The following is a 15,809-nucleotide window of genomic DNA, read 5'->3' as shown; positions in this document are numbered from 1 at the left end:
TCCAGACGGGTGAGAGCGAATGAACACATGAGCACCCGGCGATGAGCCAGAATATCAGGACACAGGGTGGGGGACCAAGTATTGGTGCTGAGAAATGGAACAAAAGCCAAACTGTCAAGGCACTAGGACCTCACACCATGGAAGATAATTAGGAGAGAAGGGACAATGATAACAGGCAGCAGAGGTCATGAGACAATCACAAGAAACACAGTTAGGCAAGATTGGATGCAGTACCCTGTGGGAGAATGCTCAAGCCTTGTCCTCTTGGCAATAGTTACCACCTTTGGTATAAGTCTGTACTACACAAGTTGGTAGAGTAACTGAGCAGCCAAGCCTATCTCAAGAGGGGCAATGTGAGCTGTAGGGTTATAACAGTGATTCACAGTGGCAGGTATTGAAATAACACTTACACTCAAGGTTTCTTGGTAAAATAATTATGTATTAACTTAACAGGTTAAAATAAGCCTTCTTTAGAACGGAGCAAATATATAACACTTAAATATACTTCAAAATACGCATTCGGTTTCAATAAATCAGTAGATACCCTTTTGGAATGGCACACAGACACTTCCTACACCCTCAGGGGACTTCAATAGTTACGACACTGAGAACATTGATATATCAGTGGTCCATTTAAGGCAATACGGAGTTTGGTGTTTCAAAGGGAAAGAGGTTAGGGGAGGAAACAATGGTTAACAAGTTTCTCAAACAGGTAAGCACTTTTGAACCCCCCCAATGCCATGTAGATTAACCATTTCCCAGCGATACAAGTAAAGAATGTATGACATTTTGGAGAGACAGATCAAAACAGAAAGTCAGAGGTTGGAAGAGTATCAGGGAGCTAGAGCAGCCAATGTCACTTTGGCAAAGTCTAGGGGAGCCTAAGTTGTTCTTGAAGGTAAGTAATGAACAAGTTACTTACCTGTAACTGTTGTTCTCCAGCATGGGTCTGGCATGGATTCACATGCTCATGAATATTCCCCGTCATCAGGCCGGGAATCCTCGGTAAAGAAAAATCAGTATCAGTTTCGTTTCTGAACTGTCTTTCTTAGTAGTAACCAATCACTGATCTCTGCGTCATACTGACCACAGCCAATGACTGCCATCTCCCTAAGCCCCGCCTCTGGCAGCCATCTTCAGATTTGGTAGCATGTGAAGAGGCAGTATGACCAAGTGAAGAGCCGCAGAGGGGTAGGCGGGAGGGTTCGCATGTGAATCCATGCCAGACCCATGCTGGAGAACAACAGTTACAGGTAAGTAACTTGTTCCTTCTCCAGCATGGGGTCTGGCATGGATTCACATGCTCATGAATAAAAGAATACATAGCAGTACACACATGCACAACCACGGGAGGTGGCAAAGGCTCAACATTAAGCATCACATCAAAACTCAACATTAAGCAATTCTTACCTCCTCATCAGGCTCACCTTAGGCGAACAGGTTGCGCAGCACTGCTTGGCCGACCCTGGACTCCTCCCTGGAATCCCGATCGATGCAGTAGAATTTCGTGAAGGTGTGCGTCGACCTCCACGTAGCAGGCCTGCAGATGTCCAGCAAGGGCACACCAGATAGGAACGCCGTGGTAGCTGTGATCGCTCTGGTGGAATGGGCTCTCGGACGGCCAGGCAGCGGTCGGTTTGCCAACCGAGGGCAGTACATGATACAGCTGGAGAGCCATCTGGAAATGGAAGCCTTCGAGAGAGCCTTCCCCTGATTGACAGGTCCAAAGTTCACAAAAAGTTGTGACGTCTTCTGAAAACACTTTGTGCGGTCCATGTAGAACTTCAGCGCTCTAGCCACATCCAGCGAGTGCAAAGTCCTTTCAGCCGGCGACGAAGGCGACGGGAAGAAAACAGGCAACACCAAGGGTTCGTTGAGGTGGAAGTCCGACGGCACCTTGGGCATGAATGAGGGGTGCGTCCTGAGCACTACCCTTGTGTCGTGAAAAGTCAAGTACGGGGGCTTGCAGGAAAGGGCCTTGATCTCTCCCACCCGCCGTGCTAAGGTGATGGCCACAAGAAAACGCTGTTTTACACGACAAGAACTTCAACGGAGCCGAGTGCAGAGGATCGAACGGAGGTCCCATGAGCTTGGTCAGCACCACGTTGAGCTCCCATGCCGGGGCCTTCACCGGCGGGAACGATCTGAACAGTCCCTTCATGAATTCTTTCACCAGACGTCCGTGTATCGGGAGATCGCAGCAAGATGAATCTTGATGGAAGCGTGCGCCAGTCCAGCCTTGGCCAGCGTCAGCAGGTACGGCAGTATTTGGGGAGCCGTAATCCGTAGAGGGTTAATCTTCTGTGCGTGGCACCAGAGAGAGAACCTCTTCCATTTGTGTCTGTAGCATTTAAGAGTTGAGGACGCCCTGGCCTTTGCAAGAACCTCTCTGCAGTCGGCCGGTATGTCGTAACCTCCAAACTCTAATGCTGCAGGAGCCAGGCCTGCAAGTTCAGCGACTTTGGGTCGTGATGGAGGATGGCGCCTCCTTCCCTGGAGAGAAGATCCGCGTCCACTGGCAGTTTGATTGACGGCACGCTGACAAGTCCAGAAGGTCCGGGAACCATATCTGCCTCGGCCACGCAGGTGCGACGAGGATCATCCTGCACCGTGACCTCTTGAGCTGGTTGATGAGCCGGATCAGCAGCGGCAATGGACGGAACGCATATAGGAACAGGCCCTCCCAGGGGAACGAGAAAGCATCGCCCATGCTCCTCGGCTGGGGAAACCTGCTGGCGATCCTCCGGCACTTGGAGTTCGTTGCCGTCGCGAACAGGTCGATCTGGGGTGTGCCCCACCGTCGGAAGAGGCTGTCCACTAGATCCTGTCATAGTTCCCACTCGTGGCACGAGCGCAGCTCTCTGCTGAGCGAGTCGGCGATGGTGTTTTTTATTCCTGCCAGATGAAACGGCACCAGAAACATCCCTTGGGCGACGGCCCAATGCCACAGATCCTGTGCCTCCTTGGACAGGGCTGGGGATCTGGTACCGCCCTGCTTCCTGATGTAGAACATGGTGGTGGTGTTGTCGGTGAAGATCCTCACCACCTTGCCCTTGAGGGACGGAAGAAAGGACCTGAGGGCCCAAAACACTGCACGGAGTTCCAGGACGTTGATATGGAGGGACCTCTCCGCCGGCAGCCACAGACCCCTCGCGTGCAGGTTTTCGGTGTGCGCTCCCCACCCCTCCAGGGAGGCATCCGTGGTCACTGTCTTCTGGTGGCCCGGGGTCTGGAAGTCCATGCCCGCCGTCAGATGCGCACGGGTGCCCCACCACTTGATCGCTCGTCGGAAACTCTCGTCGAGTGTGATCCTCTCCTCGAAGCTGTCCGTCGTCTGGATCCAGCACGCGTCCAGGAACTCCTGCAAAGGGCGTATCCGGAGCCTGCACAGGCGGATGAGATAAATGCAAGAAGACATCATTCCGAGGAGGGACTTCATGGACCTCACCCTGGCCGCGTCCGCAACCAGCATCCGCTGCACCTTGCCCAAGATGGCCCTCGTCCTTTCCTCCGACGGAGAGGCCAGAAGCGACACTGTGTCGAGCTTAACTCCCAGAAACAGTGCGTCTTGCGCGGGCACCAGGTGGGACTTGGCGTAGTTTATGGAGAATCCCAGGTCCGTGAGTAGTTGTACGGTCCTTGCCGTGTGCTCCACGGCGAGCTCCTTCGTCCATGCTCGGATGAGCCAGTCGTCCAGGTAGGGGTGGACGTGGATCCCCTCTAGGCGCAGCTGCGCCGCCACCGGTGCGAGGCACTTGGTGAACACCCTGGGTGCCGACCTCAATCCGAAGGGAAGGGCTCTGAACTGGTAGTGACGCCCTTGGACCACGAATCTGAGCAACTTTCGGTGTCCCTTTAGGATGGGGATATGCAAGTAGGCATCCTCCAAATCCAACGACGACAGGAAATCGCCCTCCTCCAGTTGACCCAGGACGTGTTGGAGGGTGACCATCCGGAACTTCTGTGCCTTGATGAATTTGTTCAGTCGTCGTAGGTCCAGGATGGGACGCCATCCTCCCGTCGTCTTCTTCACGAGGAAGTATCTTGAGTAAACTCCGGAGCCCCGAAGCCTCTTTGGGACGAGCTTGGTGGCGCCCTTCCTGAGCATCACCCTTACCTCCAAGAGAAGTTGAGGGACGTGATGTTCCTTCCTGGCCACAGGGGGGACGCACGGGCACCTCTTTAGAAACTCGAGCGCGTGACCCTGAGCCAGGGCGTCCAGCACCCAACGGTCGGTGGAGATGGACTCCCACACGCTGACTAAGCTCGCCAGCCGGCCTCCCACCGGGGTGCCTCAGTGGGGGCCCGACCCCACGGCCGGTTCAGTCCTGCTTCGACAAGGCTTTGCCGCCTTGTCCTCCTTGGCGACGACGGCGGGGTCCGCCCGACTTGCCTCGTCCCCTGTAGGCTTCCTGTGACGACGAACGGGCCGCTTGACGATAGGTGGAAAATCCGCCGCTGGAACCTTTGGAGGCACCCTGTTTGCCTCCGCCGCTCCGAAATGGCGGCCGTCGTTGCTGGAGAACACCAAGAGCCCGGGCCGTCTCCGTGTCCGCCTTGATGGCTTGTAGGGATTCGTCCACTGTTTTCCCAAACAGGTTGCTCCCGTCGAACGGCATGTCAAAGACTCTGGTCTGCACGTCCTGACGGAAGTCAGTAGCCTTGAGCCATCCACGCCGCCTCAGGCACACGCCGTTGCCCAACTGGCGAAATCCAGTGTCAGCGATGTCCGTCGCTATCGTAATGGCGTGGTCCGACGCCACTTCTCCTTCCTGCAAGATCTCTAGGGCCTCCGCCCTCTTGTCGTCTGGTAGGAAGTCCAGCAGGGGGGCGAGTTTGTACCACAACTCCCTGTCATAGCGGGCTACGATAGCCAAGGCGTTGGCAGCCTTAATCGTCGTCGCTGCCGATGAGATGACTCTGCGTCCCATCGTGTCCAATTTCTTTCCCTCGCCGTCCGGCGGGGAGGTTGACGTAGAGGCCGCGCCCCCCCCCCGCTTTCTTCCTGGTCGCCGGGGAGACGACCGAGTCCTGGGTCGGCTGTGCCCGAAGGCACAAGGGGGCCGCGTCCGGGACCCGGTACTTCTTCTCGTACCGATCCCTTCTAGCCGGTGTTGTGGATGGGTTCTTGAGGAGGGAGAGACCCTCATCCCAGATATCGTCCAGTAGAGGCACAGCGAGGACCGTCTTCCTCTTGGTCTCGGGCCGTTGATAAAGGAAACCTTCCTCCTTCTTCTCTCCCGGGCAGAGCTGGAAAAGCTCGGATGCCCTGGCGATCATGGCGTGAAACGATCCAATCTCGTCGGGCGGGGAAGCCTGGGTGGGAGGTGACGACGGGAGATCCTCTTCGTAAACCTCGTCGTCCGTACCCTTCACGGCCGTGTCAGTCCCCGTATCATCCCCACGTGTCGTGGACGGGGAGGAGGGCTGAGCAGGGCGCGATGGTTGAAAAGGAGGTGGAGGATGAATCCTTCTTCTCTTAAGAGGAGGGCTCCCAGAAGGGCCTGGCTCCGGGTCCCCCGTCGGGAGCGGTTCCTCCGTTGGTGGTAACAGCAGTCTCGTCCTTATCTCCGAGCATAAGGACTGTATAGCCAACAAAATGGCCGCCGAGTTGTCTTGCGGCACTGGTTGAGGCGGTTCCGACGGGCGATCAGGAGCCCCGTCGGCACCCTCGACGTTCTCGTCGTCTTCCACGTCGGGGTCCCTTCCGACAGGATGGTCTTCTTCCACGCCAGCACCGTGGCCTAAGACTTCGATCAGCTCCTCCTCAGAGGTTGAGGCCGAATCCACGATGACCTCCTGCCCCCCCTTTTTCTACTCCGTCGGAGGTTTCACGGGGGTCCTGTCGATGGGCATGAAAGAGGACTTCCTCTGCAGTGGCAGGGAGATTCTGGGCCCCGAGGTCGCCACCACTGGTGTAGCCTCCACAGGCTGAGCCAGGTCCGCCGCGACTATCTCGATAGAGGCCTTGGCCGGATGGATCAAGGCTTTCACCACCTTAGGTGCGCTCACCGCCTTCTCCTTGGGGGAGGGTCACCACCTCGCTCCCCCTCCGATGGGGCCTTTGAGCACGACTGGGGTCTCTCCAGGAGTCGGGTGCTCGGCCTTCCTCTTACCCGAGCCAGAGCGTTGGCTCGTGGTTGATGGCGCCGGGGAAGATGCGCCCTGCCTGGCGCCCTTAGAGCCCGACCGTTCGGCGCTCCCGGTGCCAGCGGACTCGCGGTGCTTGGCCTTCTGTTGGACCCCCGTCGCCGGGGCGCCCTCAAAGGTCTTAGAAGACCGCTCGGACTTCTTCTTCTTCTCGCCTGACGGGCTCTTTCCTTCCAGCCAGTTGGCGAGACGCTGATGGCGGTCCTTCATGGTCCGCTCCGACATATTGCCGCAAAACGCACAGTCCTTCTCCACGTGCGTCTTGTCTTCATGCAGGCAGTAAAGGCAAAGGGAGTGTTCGTCCTCCTTAAAGACATTCTGAAGCTGGCATCCAGGGCAGACCCTGAACAGCTTTCTGGGCGTCGAGCTTCCCTTCTCCTGGGCCATGCTCGAGAAGGGCCTGAGAAACTTCTGGAGTCCTCCAAAAGCGTGGCTCGACGAAATCTTCACCCTTGAGGGGCGTAGAAGAATCTGACACGGGTCCCCGTTGATCGGATAAAGAAACGGTGGAGCTTGAGGCTCTTTTGACCGAAAAAGAGAAAATTTTCCTAAGAAAAAGTGCGAAAAAAGCACTAACGCTCGAGAGCAATAGCACGAGGATCCCAACACTTGAACGTGCGGTAAAAATCTGAAGATGGCTGCCAGAGGCGGGGCTTAGGGAGATGGCAGTCATTGGCTGTGGTCAGTATGACGCAGAGATCAGTGATTGGTTACTACTACGAAAGGCAGATCAGAAACGAAACTGATACTGATTTTACTTTACCGAGGATTCCCGGCCTGACGACGGGGAATATTCATGTGCATGTGAATCCATGCCAGACCCCATGCTGGAGAAAAAGTGTTGCACAATGTTATAGAGAGCTTTTGTTGAAAACGAATCACTGTTGGGCCACAAGCTGGGAAGGCTTGTGAAAGGCAGAGCTGCAAGCAACTCTACAAAAGGCAGCAAATGCAAGTCTCAACTGAGAGCAAGCAAACTACAGAGCAAGAGGTAAGTACCCCTTAGGTCTGAAGAAATTGGTTCCAGTTGGCTTCAGTTCCTGTTGTAGTATGGCAGATCTTGTTCCTTGGCCTCAGTTGTGGGGACAGGAGGGAGGACGTCTTGGGACTCCTGCACTACGATTCAAAGATCGGCAGCAGCAATGGACAAAGTTCAGATTAGCAGCACTTTGAGGTTTCAGCTTCTCGTGAATAGCACCAACGTGGTTCTTGAACACCTTGTGGACTTTCCTTGCTTCTGGGATGCAGCACTCTGTTGAAGTGGCTCTGGCTTGGTCAGCCCTGCTTCAAGGGAGTCCAGAGGATCTTCCTGGAGCTCACGTCTGGCTTAAAAACGATGCACTCGATGCTGGTTTTCCTCTCCCTTGCACTCGGTTCCTGCAGCAGCAATGGAAGTACAACTAGCAAAGAGAGGATTTCCAGAGGAGTTTGTCTTGGGGTCGATTGGGCCCACCAACCCAAGGGGAGAAGTCATCCTTTGCAGGGCTTCTATAGTCGAGGCGAATTCAGAGATTCACCATTGCAGCAGGGCTTCAATGGGAAAACCAACAATCCAGGAGTTGCAGCAAGCGTCTCTTCCAAGTTCTTTTTCAGATTCCTTCGTCCAGTGTTCGAGGCTGCCTTCCAAACAAAAGACCTCACCTTTTATAGAGGTTTCTCCCATTCATTCGCAGCCTAGCTGTCACTCAGCAGGGTGGCTGTCCTCCAAGGACAGCCAGACAGCAAATCACCTTTGGGTGCATTCCTGTAACCAAGGAGACTAAGCACAGGGAGTTTCGCGACCTTCCCTTGCTTTCTGCCCTGCCAGACACGCTGGAGCCAGAGTCGGCCTTCAGCAGTGAACACCGCCAAAGAGGAAACAAAGGGACCAAACCTGGTTTGGCACGCAGAGTACATCTCAAGAAGGACCTTTACAACAAGAAATGGCAAAAAAAGAAGACCGGGCCCCATTTTGACAAAATGGGCACCCATGGGTGCAATACTGCAGCTGAGGATTCAGTCTGTGGTAAAAACACAATGGTAGGAACAAGTAAACCACTGCCACCAGCCATTAATTGTAGAAAGGGTAACATAAAAATGTTACATGAGAAAGTAGACAAAGGGGATACTAAGTAACCCCTCCAGCACTCTATGGAAGATAGTGTGTGCTGGGTCTACAAAGTTACAAAAGGTAAGTAAAGTCAATTTCACTTTACTGCTCTTGGAAACAGTAGTTTATCCAAGAGAAGGTATTTAAACCTTTGGGAAATCTAAAAGACTTCCCTGTGCCACTGCACTGAAGGTGCTGTGTGTGTCACAATGTAAAAAGAGGATGCCTATGGAGTTTGTCAGACTCCACAACCAAAAGAAACACTGAGTTCTAATCAAATAAAAATACATGAGTGGGGAAAAAGGTCTTACTCTCTCCAGGATAAAAATGTAAAGTTTTAAAGTCCAGCAAAAGAGCTAGGTCTCTAAGGTAGAAGGGAGTTTGCACATTTCTGAGAATTCTCCCTAACACGCAGCATGGTTCAAGCAGTTTCCAGATGAAATGTGGACAGAAGACCAGAACCTACCACAGATGGGGAGCGAAAGCACGCACATCACCCTGATGCGACACATAGGGAGACCGCACGCAGTCCTGAACTTCTTGACCAAGCAGAGGAAGAAGATGCAGATCCTAACCCAGTGGGTGCGCATGAGGAGGAAGCCGCACCCGCGTTATAGTGGCTATAACCTGAGGGCGGCTCAACGTCCCCGGGTAAACTGAGAGGCTGTATGCTAAGTTGAACTTTGAGTTTATCACATGTGTAAATAGTTGTAAGATCGGAGAATGCTCATGTATTTTGTTGTTCTGGAAAAAGAGGGATGTTATGTACGTGCCACGTCAACCGCGCACTCGGCACGTGACGTGAATAAAGAGCCAGAAGGCACAGGCAGTTCCCTGCTAAGCCTCCAACTGTGTGGATGCATTTTTGTACGTGCGCCATGACTCGCAGGCTTGCACAACGCGCACCTCAACTCCCCCTCCCAGCAGGGAGCTCCATCTGATTGGTACACACGCCTCAATTAATTAGCATTAACTAGATAGCCTGTGAGTTGCAGAGACAGATAGATTAGGGCCTGAGCGACTAGAGTGAAACGGGTAAGAAAAAAAGCATTGGCAATGCCAACAATTTGGGCTTTTGTATAATAAAACAATTGGTCATTTATAATGTGCTCAATACCCAGATGTTACCAAGCGCGGACCCGGGGATCGAACCTGTGTTGCTCTGCGTCGTCTTGCTTCCAGACACGTTGCCCCTCAGCTTTCCTCCAGTATGGGCATGGGATAGGCACTTGCTGTGCACGGACAAAGTAGTATTACCTGGGTATTGATGGTAGCCAGTGCAAAATGGGGCAAATACCCAGACATCTAATAGCAGTGCCTGGAAAATGCCTAATACGTGTACACAAGCCAAAACTGTTGGCTTTGCCAAGTCTTGATTTAAGAGGTCTCCAGTGAAGGACAAGCACTAAGTGCTAATAAATCGATTTGCTGAAGGCGCCCCAGATATGACATTTCTGTTACACCAAAATTGTGTTTACAGCTCCAATTAAGTCATTACCTATCAGAAGACTACTTTGAAAAAAACACTGGCAGGCACTTTGAGTGCAAAGGTTGATGGTAAGGCTTTATTAAAGCAAGCACAAAGTTCACATGAGGCGCTGTTTTGTGCAGGAGCTGGGTTGGAATGGCCAAAAGCATTAGCATGGCCATGGACAGTCAAAGGGTGGGCAACCAACCAAATACCTTCAAGCTTTGTGGCCCATCTCATATGCTGTTTCTCCCTATCTGTACTCTAATGCAATAGTTTGGGCTTAAAGGTGTCTCTGCCACCTAATGGCCTAAACTAAAAAAGGTTTTGTTTGTGTGCATGCAAGGTTTCTATGTATGTGTGCATGCATGCGAGGGAGTGTGTAAAGTCATGTATGTTTATTTTGAGTGAATGTGTGGAAGTGCACGCATATGAATGCAGTGGGAATGGTGTACCTTGCTGCTAGTGTGTGCGTGAATGACCGTGCAGTGTGACGATTCTGGGTGCTTGTGTGAATGGCAGATACGCTGTATGGGTGTGAGACTGGTGGGCGAATGTGTACGAATATTTGTATATAACTGTGCTCATCTGTATATATGTAAACCTGTGTGTGTATCAATGTGCATAGGAATGCGAGTATCTGTATGTGTGCATGTGTATGGGGTCTGGAAGCATGAACAATTTATGACCGGAGCATTACTGACGTTCTTTGGGCAAAGCAATAGCAATTTGAGTGTTATGTGAAGGAGGAGTTGGAGTAGGGGGTGGGGGGTTACATCAATGGGGCTGACTGGACATGTTGTACTCATTAAGAGCAAAGCCAACATGTGGAGTGTATTTACATGGGGGACGGCATGGCATTTTATCTACTGGTGTTAAGACAAATAAGATAACTGTCCGTACATGGGAGGCAGGGGAGCAGGCCTGCCAACATTGTTACTGGCTTTAGGGGGTAAATACAACATGATGGGTTTTCTTATATGGAGGAATTTGTATAATGATATATTTATACAACACTTTCGCCAAAGCGCTGTACAGAGTGCATACATGCATGTAATTATCACGGAACCTAAATTAGTACTTATTTATTAACCTCGGCAGGATGACAGGCTGAGTTGGCCTTGCCAGGATTTGAACCTGTAACCTGCAGATCACACTCGGATCGCAACAGCGAGCTCTCAACCTGCTGAGCTACTTCACCAGCTAGCCAGCAAGGACATGTTTTCTTGGATTTTTTTATTTTTGCTGGCTTTAAGGCAAAGCCAACAGGAGTATGTTTTTACGTGGGAATACAGGCATAAATTGGCAGAGCTAGCATGAACATGTTTTGTTATAGAATCATTGTTGCCATTACAGGGAAAACAAACATGAGTATGTTCTTACGTGGGAGTACTGGCATATATAGGTGCACCATAATGGACATGTGTGGACAAAATCAAAATGAACATCTTTTTTACACTAGCAGAGTACCGGCATATAGCAGGCAAAGACATTGTAAAAATGCCTTGGAAAATGTTCCTGACCATTGTTCGTGACTTTGCATCTAATGAACTTTTATTATGTCTTACCCTACAAAACAGATTAAAAACTGTGTGGGTTAACTAATTTATTGCAGAAAGTCCACTGTTAAATGCAAATATTCTCAGGGGGAGAACCCCACCCGGAACTCCTTTGATTGGTTTGCGCACCCTCACTATGCTCGGTCACTCCTGCGCATTTGGCGGGGCAGAGGATGAGCCCTACTACATTAGTTCCATGCCCCAATTGTTACACAACCCTGGCTATACCTCTGGTGATTTGGGGTGCATCTGTTAGGCCAAAGAAAGGCGTAATATCTACTCGGCCTGCTGGGCTCGGATGGAGTGGGGTCTATACCACAATAGGTTTAATGGCCCCTCATTAACAGCTTTCAAAACTGACACCCAGCCACCCCCAAAATGTTGAGGCTGGCTCCGCCCCTACGCATAGACACACAGCGACGCACGTGCTGACATGGGACTGCATCACCACAATGAATAAATAAGCGGTGCCCCACTCACATGAAGGGAGTTGCCAGCAGACAGCCACTGAGCCTGCAGAACTGCTGGTGTTGGTTATCTACTGTTCTCATCCCCAGTAATTCAAGTTCCACTCTGCCAACCAGGGCCTGGGAGGCAAGGCCATCTCACCCATCTCAGTCAGGCTTTAGGCCTCAAATGGTGGCAGAGTCAGTTTTGATCGCTGTATTGGATGACTTGGCACTTCTTCAGACTCATGCACGGGTCGGAGTATTAATCCTTCTTGACCTCTCCGCAGCCTTCGGTACAATGGACCACAACAATTTTCTGACCCGCCTGAAGCAGGCAGGAGTTACTGGAGGATTACTAACCTGGTTTGCTTCCTTTTTGGCAGAACGCACCCAAACGCTGTTCTTCCAAGCTTTCCGTTCTTCGCCAACTGCTTTAACCTATGGGATCCCCCAGGGGTCAGCTCGCTCACCTCTCCTGTTCAATTTATATTTACGTGCTTTGGCAGACTATTGCAGTTCTATTTTACACCTAAACAGATGACACACAATTGGTGTTTCGGCTAGACTACCCTACGACTGATCCCCCTACTAAACTAAGAACCTATCTATGATAAGCAAATGGATGGCTGCAAATTGGTTAAAACCTAATGGAAGAAAGACCAAAATATTAGTGATTGAGCCCCAGGCAGTGGCAGGATTATGGAGCTCTCAATTTTTGCCTGATTTCTTTTCGCCCGTGTCCAACACCCAGTACATCTGTGAAAAGTCTGGATGTGAGGCTCCTTGCCAATGGTTTTCATGAAGCTCAAGTTGCGGCGGTTTGCAATGCTGGCTTCTGCAAACTTAAGTCATGAGGAAAATCCTACCACTGCTTCCTGCTGATAGTCTAACTAAGGTGGACACCTCAGCAATGATGGGATCATTGGACTACTGCAATGGTGTATTTAGAGCAACCAAAATATTGATCCAATGACTGCAGGTACTCCAAAATTCCGCAGCTAGGTTGGCCTTGAATGGCCCCAAACTAACTCCCTCCATGGGTCTGTTGCGTCAACTTCACTGGCTTCTGGTCAAGGCCCGTATTGATTCTCTGTTTTACTCATCGGGCCTACCTTGATACCGGAGCAAGCATTATCACCACATCAGACGTCTCATTTCAGCGAGCCTGGAGAGGTGGTCACTCCTTTTCAGTGCTTGCCCCTTGTCTGTGGAACAGCCTTCCTCTTTCGCTGACAATCACTGATATATTTCTATCTTTTTGTAGGGCTTTAAATACTTTTTTGAATTGCCTCTCTTTTTTGCTTGCGCTCTTCCCCTCACCCTCCTACTGTCGAGCGCCTAGATGCCTATGGGCCTTAGTTGCGCTTGACACATTTTAAATAAATAAGGCCACTGTGGGGCAATACCCAGGCAACCATTGAAAGGGGTCACACCTGCTGGCCGAACACAACTGCCATCGAAGGTGGGATTGCTGGATCAGATGAGTAACTGTCTCCTCCCCCACATCCAATAGCACTTCTCCACGCAACAAGTTAGGATCAACATCTATACCAATAGAAGAATTTGATGTGCAAGGAGTCCCATCTACGTTGGGCCAAAAATGGTGCATGTGGACAGAAAGGATAGAAGTATACTTTGACACCAAGCAGGATTTTGAGGCAGATGGGAGGGAAATAAAACCCCAAATCAGCACTATTTATGCAGGCTCAGGAGTGCATAAGGTATTTAAAACTCTAAACCCTGTTGACGCATCATACGGAGAAGCAAAGAGTGCCGTCTACCTCCGTCCACAAGCAAACGCACATTTCGAGCACTTTCACCTGAAGCAAGACAAGCAAGTACCTCTGGAACCAATATGCTTTTTACACCCATCTGCGACAGCTAACCTTGACATTCATGCTGCTAGATAAAATGAATAAAGGGACCAGATGATACAAGGGTGTTACGCTCACCTGGTATCCACAGGGACGCCACCCAGCTGGGTTACTCGCTGTTATGCTTCTCAGCTTTGCCCCGATGTGGTCTGCGGGGAAGGTTGTGCCTGAAAATATAGGAGGACTGTGTTCAAGACTGACCAACTGGGGTAAGTATCCTCCCTCCACCCCCGTATGCGTTCAGTCCCTCTGGCGCCCTCTCCTCACCTTGTGGTAGAATTAGGCGTGCTCTCCATCCTGCCTTCTTTGCAGGGGCGCGTTGTCTTTCATGGGCGAGTGCGGTCCAGTTACTTCACTGACGCTGGCCCGTTTGATATTGTTCAGGTAGGTCTTATTGCTGTTCTTTAGTTTTGTTGCTATCCTGCATGCCTTTCTTTGTTTAAAATGTCTCTTTTTTCTCCCTTAGGTATGCGGAGCGTCAGAGCGGCGAACTGGCTTGGTTGAGCCCGCTGGTAAATGATGGCACATTAAGAGCGCTATGATGCGGTAAGTAAGCGCTATGCGCAGCGAGGTGAAGTCTTGCCTTTGCTAACCTGTGTTTTCCTTTCTTGTAGGTCGCAGTGTTCTTCAGCGCGAGTGGAATGTCCGGAGTGGTGCCAGCCGAGAGGATACCAGCCAGGTAAGCCTTTTGAGCAGTTCGTAATTTGTAAATGTCTCTACAGCTTTCTTTAATGTTGCCTCTATCTTCCTCTTTCAAGTCGTTCTGTCCGGGAGGCGTGCACATTCGAGGAAGCTGTTCTCAGTAGCTGCAAGTGTTTAAAGATGAAGACTGCAGGTAAGATGCTGCTGCTAATGATGTTCCTTTTGTCTCCTTGCAGGTTCTGCTTCTCCGAGGTTCGAGGGAATATCTGGACACAGTGAGCGTCACGTTGCAAGCTGCAAAGTAACACGAAGCATGTTCTGCAGTCAGGGTGTGGTTTATATAGCCCAGGTAAAGTAGTACCAGGAAAAGTAGTTCCAGGCCTGCCACACCCAAAACACTAGACCGCATAGCTTGGTTCTTAGGAACCAAGCTATGTGGATGCCTCCATGTTGGCTGACAATACAATAAAGTAGTTCCCAAGCACATTGTTGCTCGTGGTGTATGAGCCTGGCGCCATAGGCGCCAGGACTGGCCCCATGAGGGCTTTTGAAGAGGATGCCAGGCTCTAGAGGCCCGAGTCCTGATGCCACCTGGCCAATGGGTTTGCCACAGGGGGTTTTGGGCGAGGGTCGTGATAAAGGGTGCCTCCATAACAAACTGCATGGCCAAATAATAAGGGAATCAGGTATCCTGTTGCAGTGCATTTTGTAGTTGGCCAGATCCCACGAGCTCACAGAAGTCAGGGCTGGGAAGATGGAAGCTGCATTCCATACGATTAACTTTGAAGAGGTATAAGCGATTGACAAGAGAAGAACAAGTTACTTTCTTACCTGGTAACGTTCTTTCGATGGGATGGTTCTCCGACGTATTCCATATCTATGACAGACTCCCAAAGCAGTACCAGAGCAAGGAGGAGGGAAAGAATTTAGAATCAAAATTTAGAATAGCCAATCAAATAGCAGAGCAAAGGACCGCCTTGCCAAAGGCCAGATCCTGTCTTCGGATGGAATAGAGGGAATAGTGACGTACAAATGTATGTACTGAAGCCCAGGTGGCTGCATCACAGATGTTGCGAATAGGAACACCCTTCTGCAGGGCAGTGGATGCAGCCAGACCCCTGGTAGAATGGGCCCGCAAGCCAGCCGGTGGGTCCTTACCCGCCAAGCAGTAACACTCCGAGATGGCTAAAATAATCCAGCGAGGCAAAGTCTGTTTCGTCACAGCTTGCCCCAAACGCTTTCCAGCGTAACCAATAAAGAGTTGATCGTCCACTCTGACCCGGGACATGCGTGAAACATAAAAGCTTAAAGCTCTCCTAGGATCAAGCCTATGGAGCCTCTCCTCCTCCTTACCAGGATGCGGAGGAGGATAGAATGCCGGAAGAACAACCTTCAGGGCCAAATGAAATTCCGTCACTACCTTCAGAAGAAAAGAAGGACGAACTCTAAGGACAACCCTGTCCTTGTGAAATACAGTGAAGGGTAGCTTAACTGAAAGTGCCTGTAACTCACTCACTCTGCGAGCAGAAGTAACCGCAACTAAAAACACAGTTTTCAGAGTTAACAGCCTCTAAGGGC

General features: G+C 51.1%; 1 protein-coding gene across 1 annotated transcript in view; it reads left to right on the top strand.

Moving 5' to 3' along the window:
- SLC2A4 (solute carrier family 2 member 4) overlaps window positions 1-15,809 on the top strand; it is a 386,485-nt gene that overhangs the window by 305,509 nt on the left and 65,167 nt on the right. The gene's annotated exons all lie outside the window — the stretch shown is intronic.

This window comes from Ambystoma mexicanum, chromosome 1p (genome assembly GCF_040938575.1).
Source record: "Ambystoma mexicanum isolate Mex_15411 chromosome 1p, UKY_AmexF1_1, whole genome shotgun sequence".
Classification (NCBI taxonomy): domain Eukaryota; kingdom Metazoa; phylum Chordata; class Amphibia; order Caudata; family Ambystomatidae; genus Ambystoma; species Ambystoma mexicanum.
The sequence above is the reverse complement of the archived record's forward strand: the minus strand, read 5'-3'. Positions and strand labels throughout refer to the sequence as shown.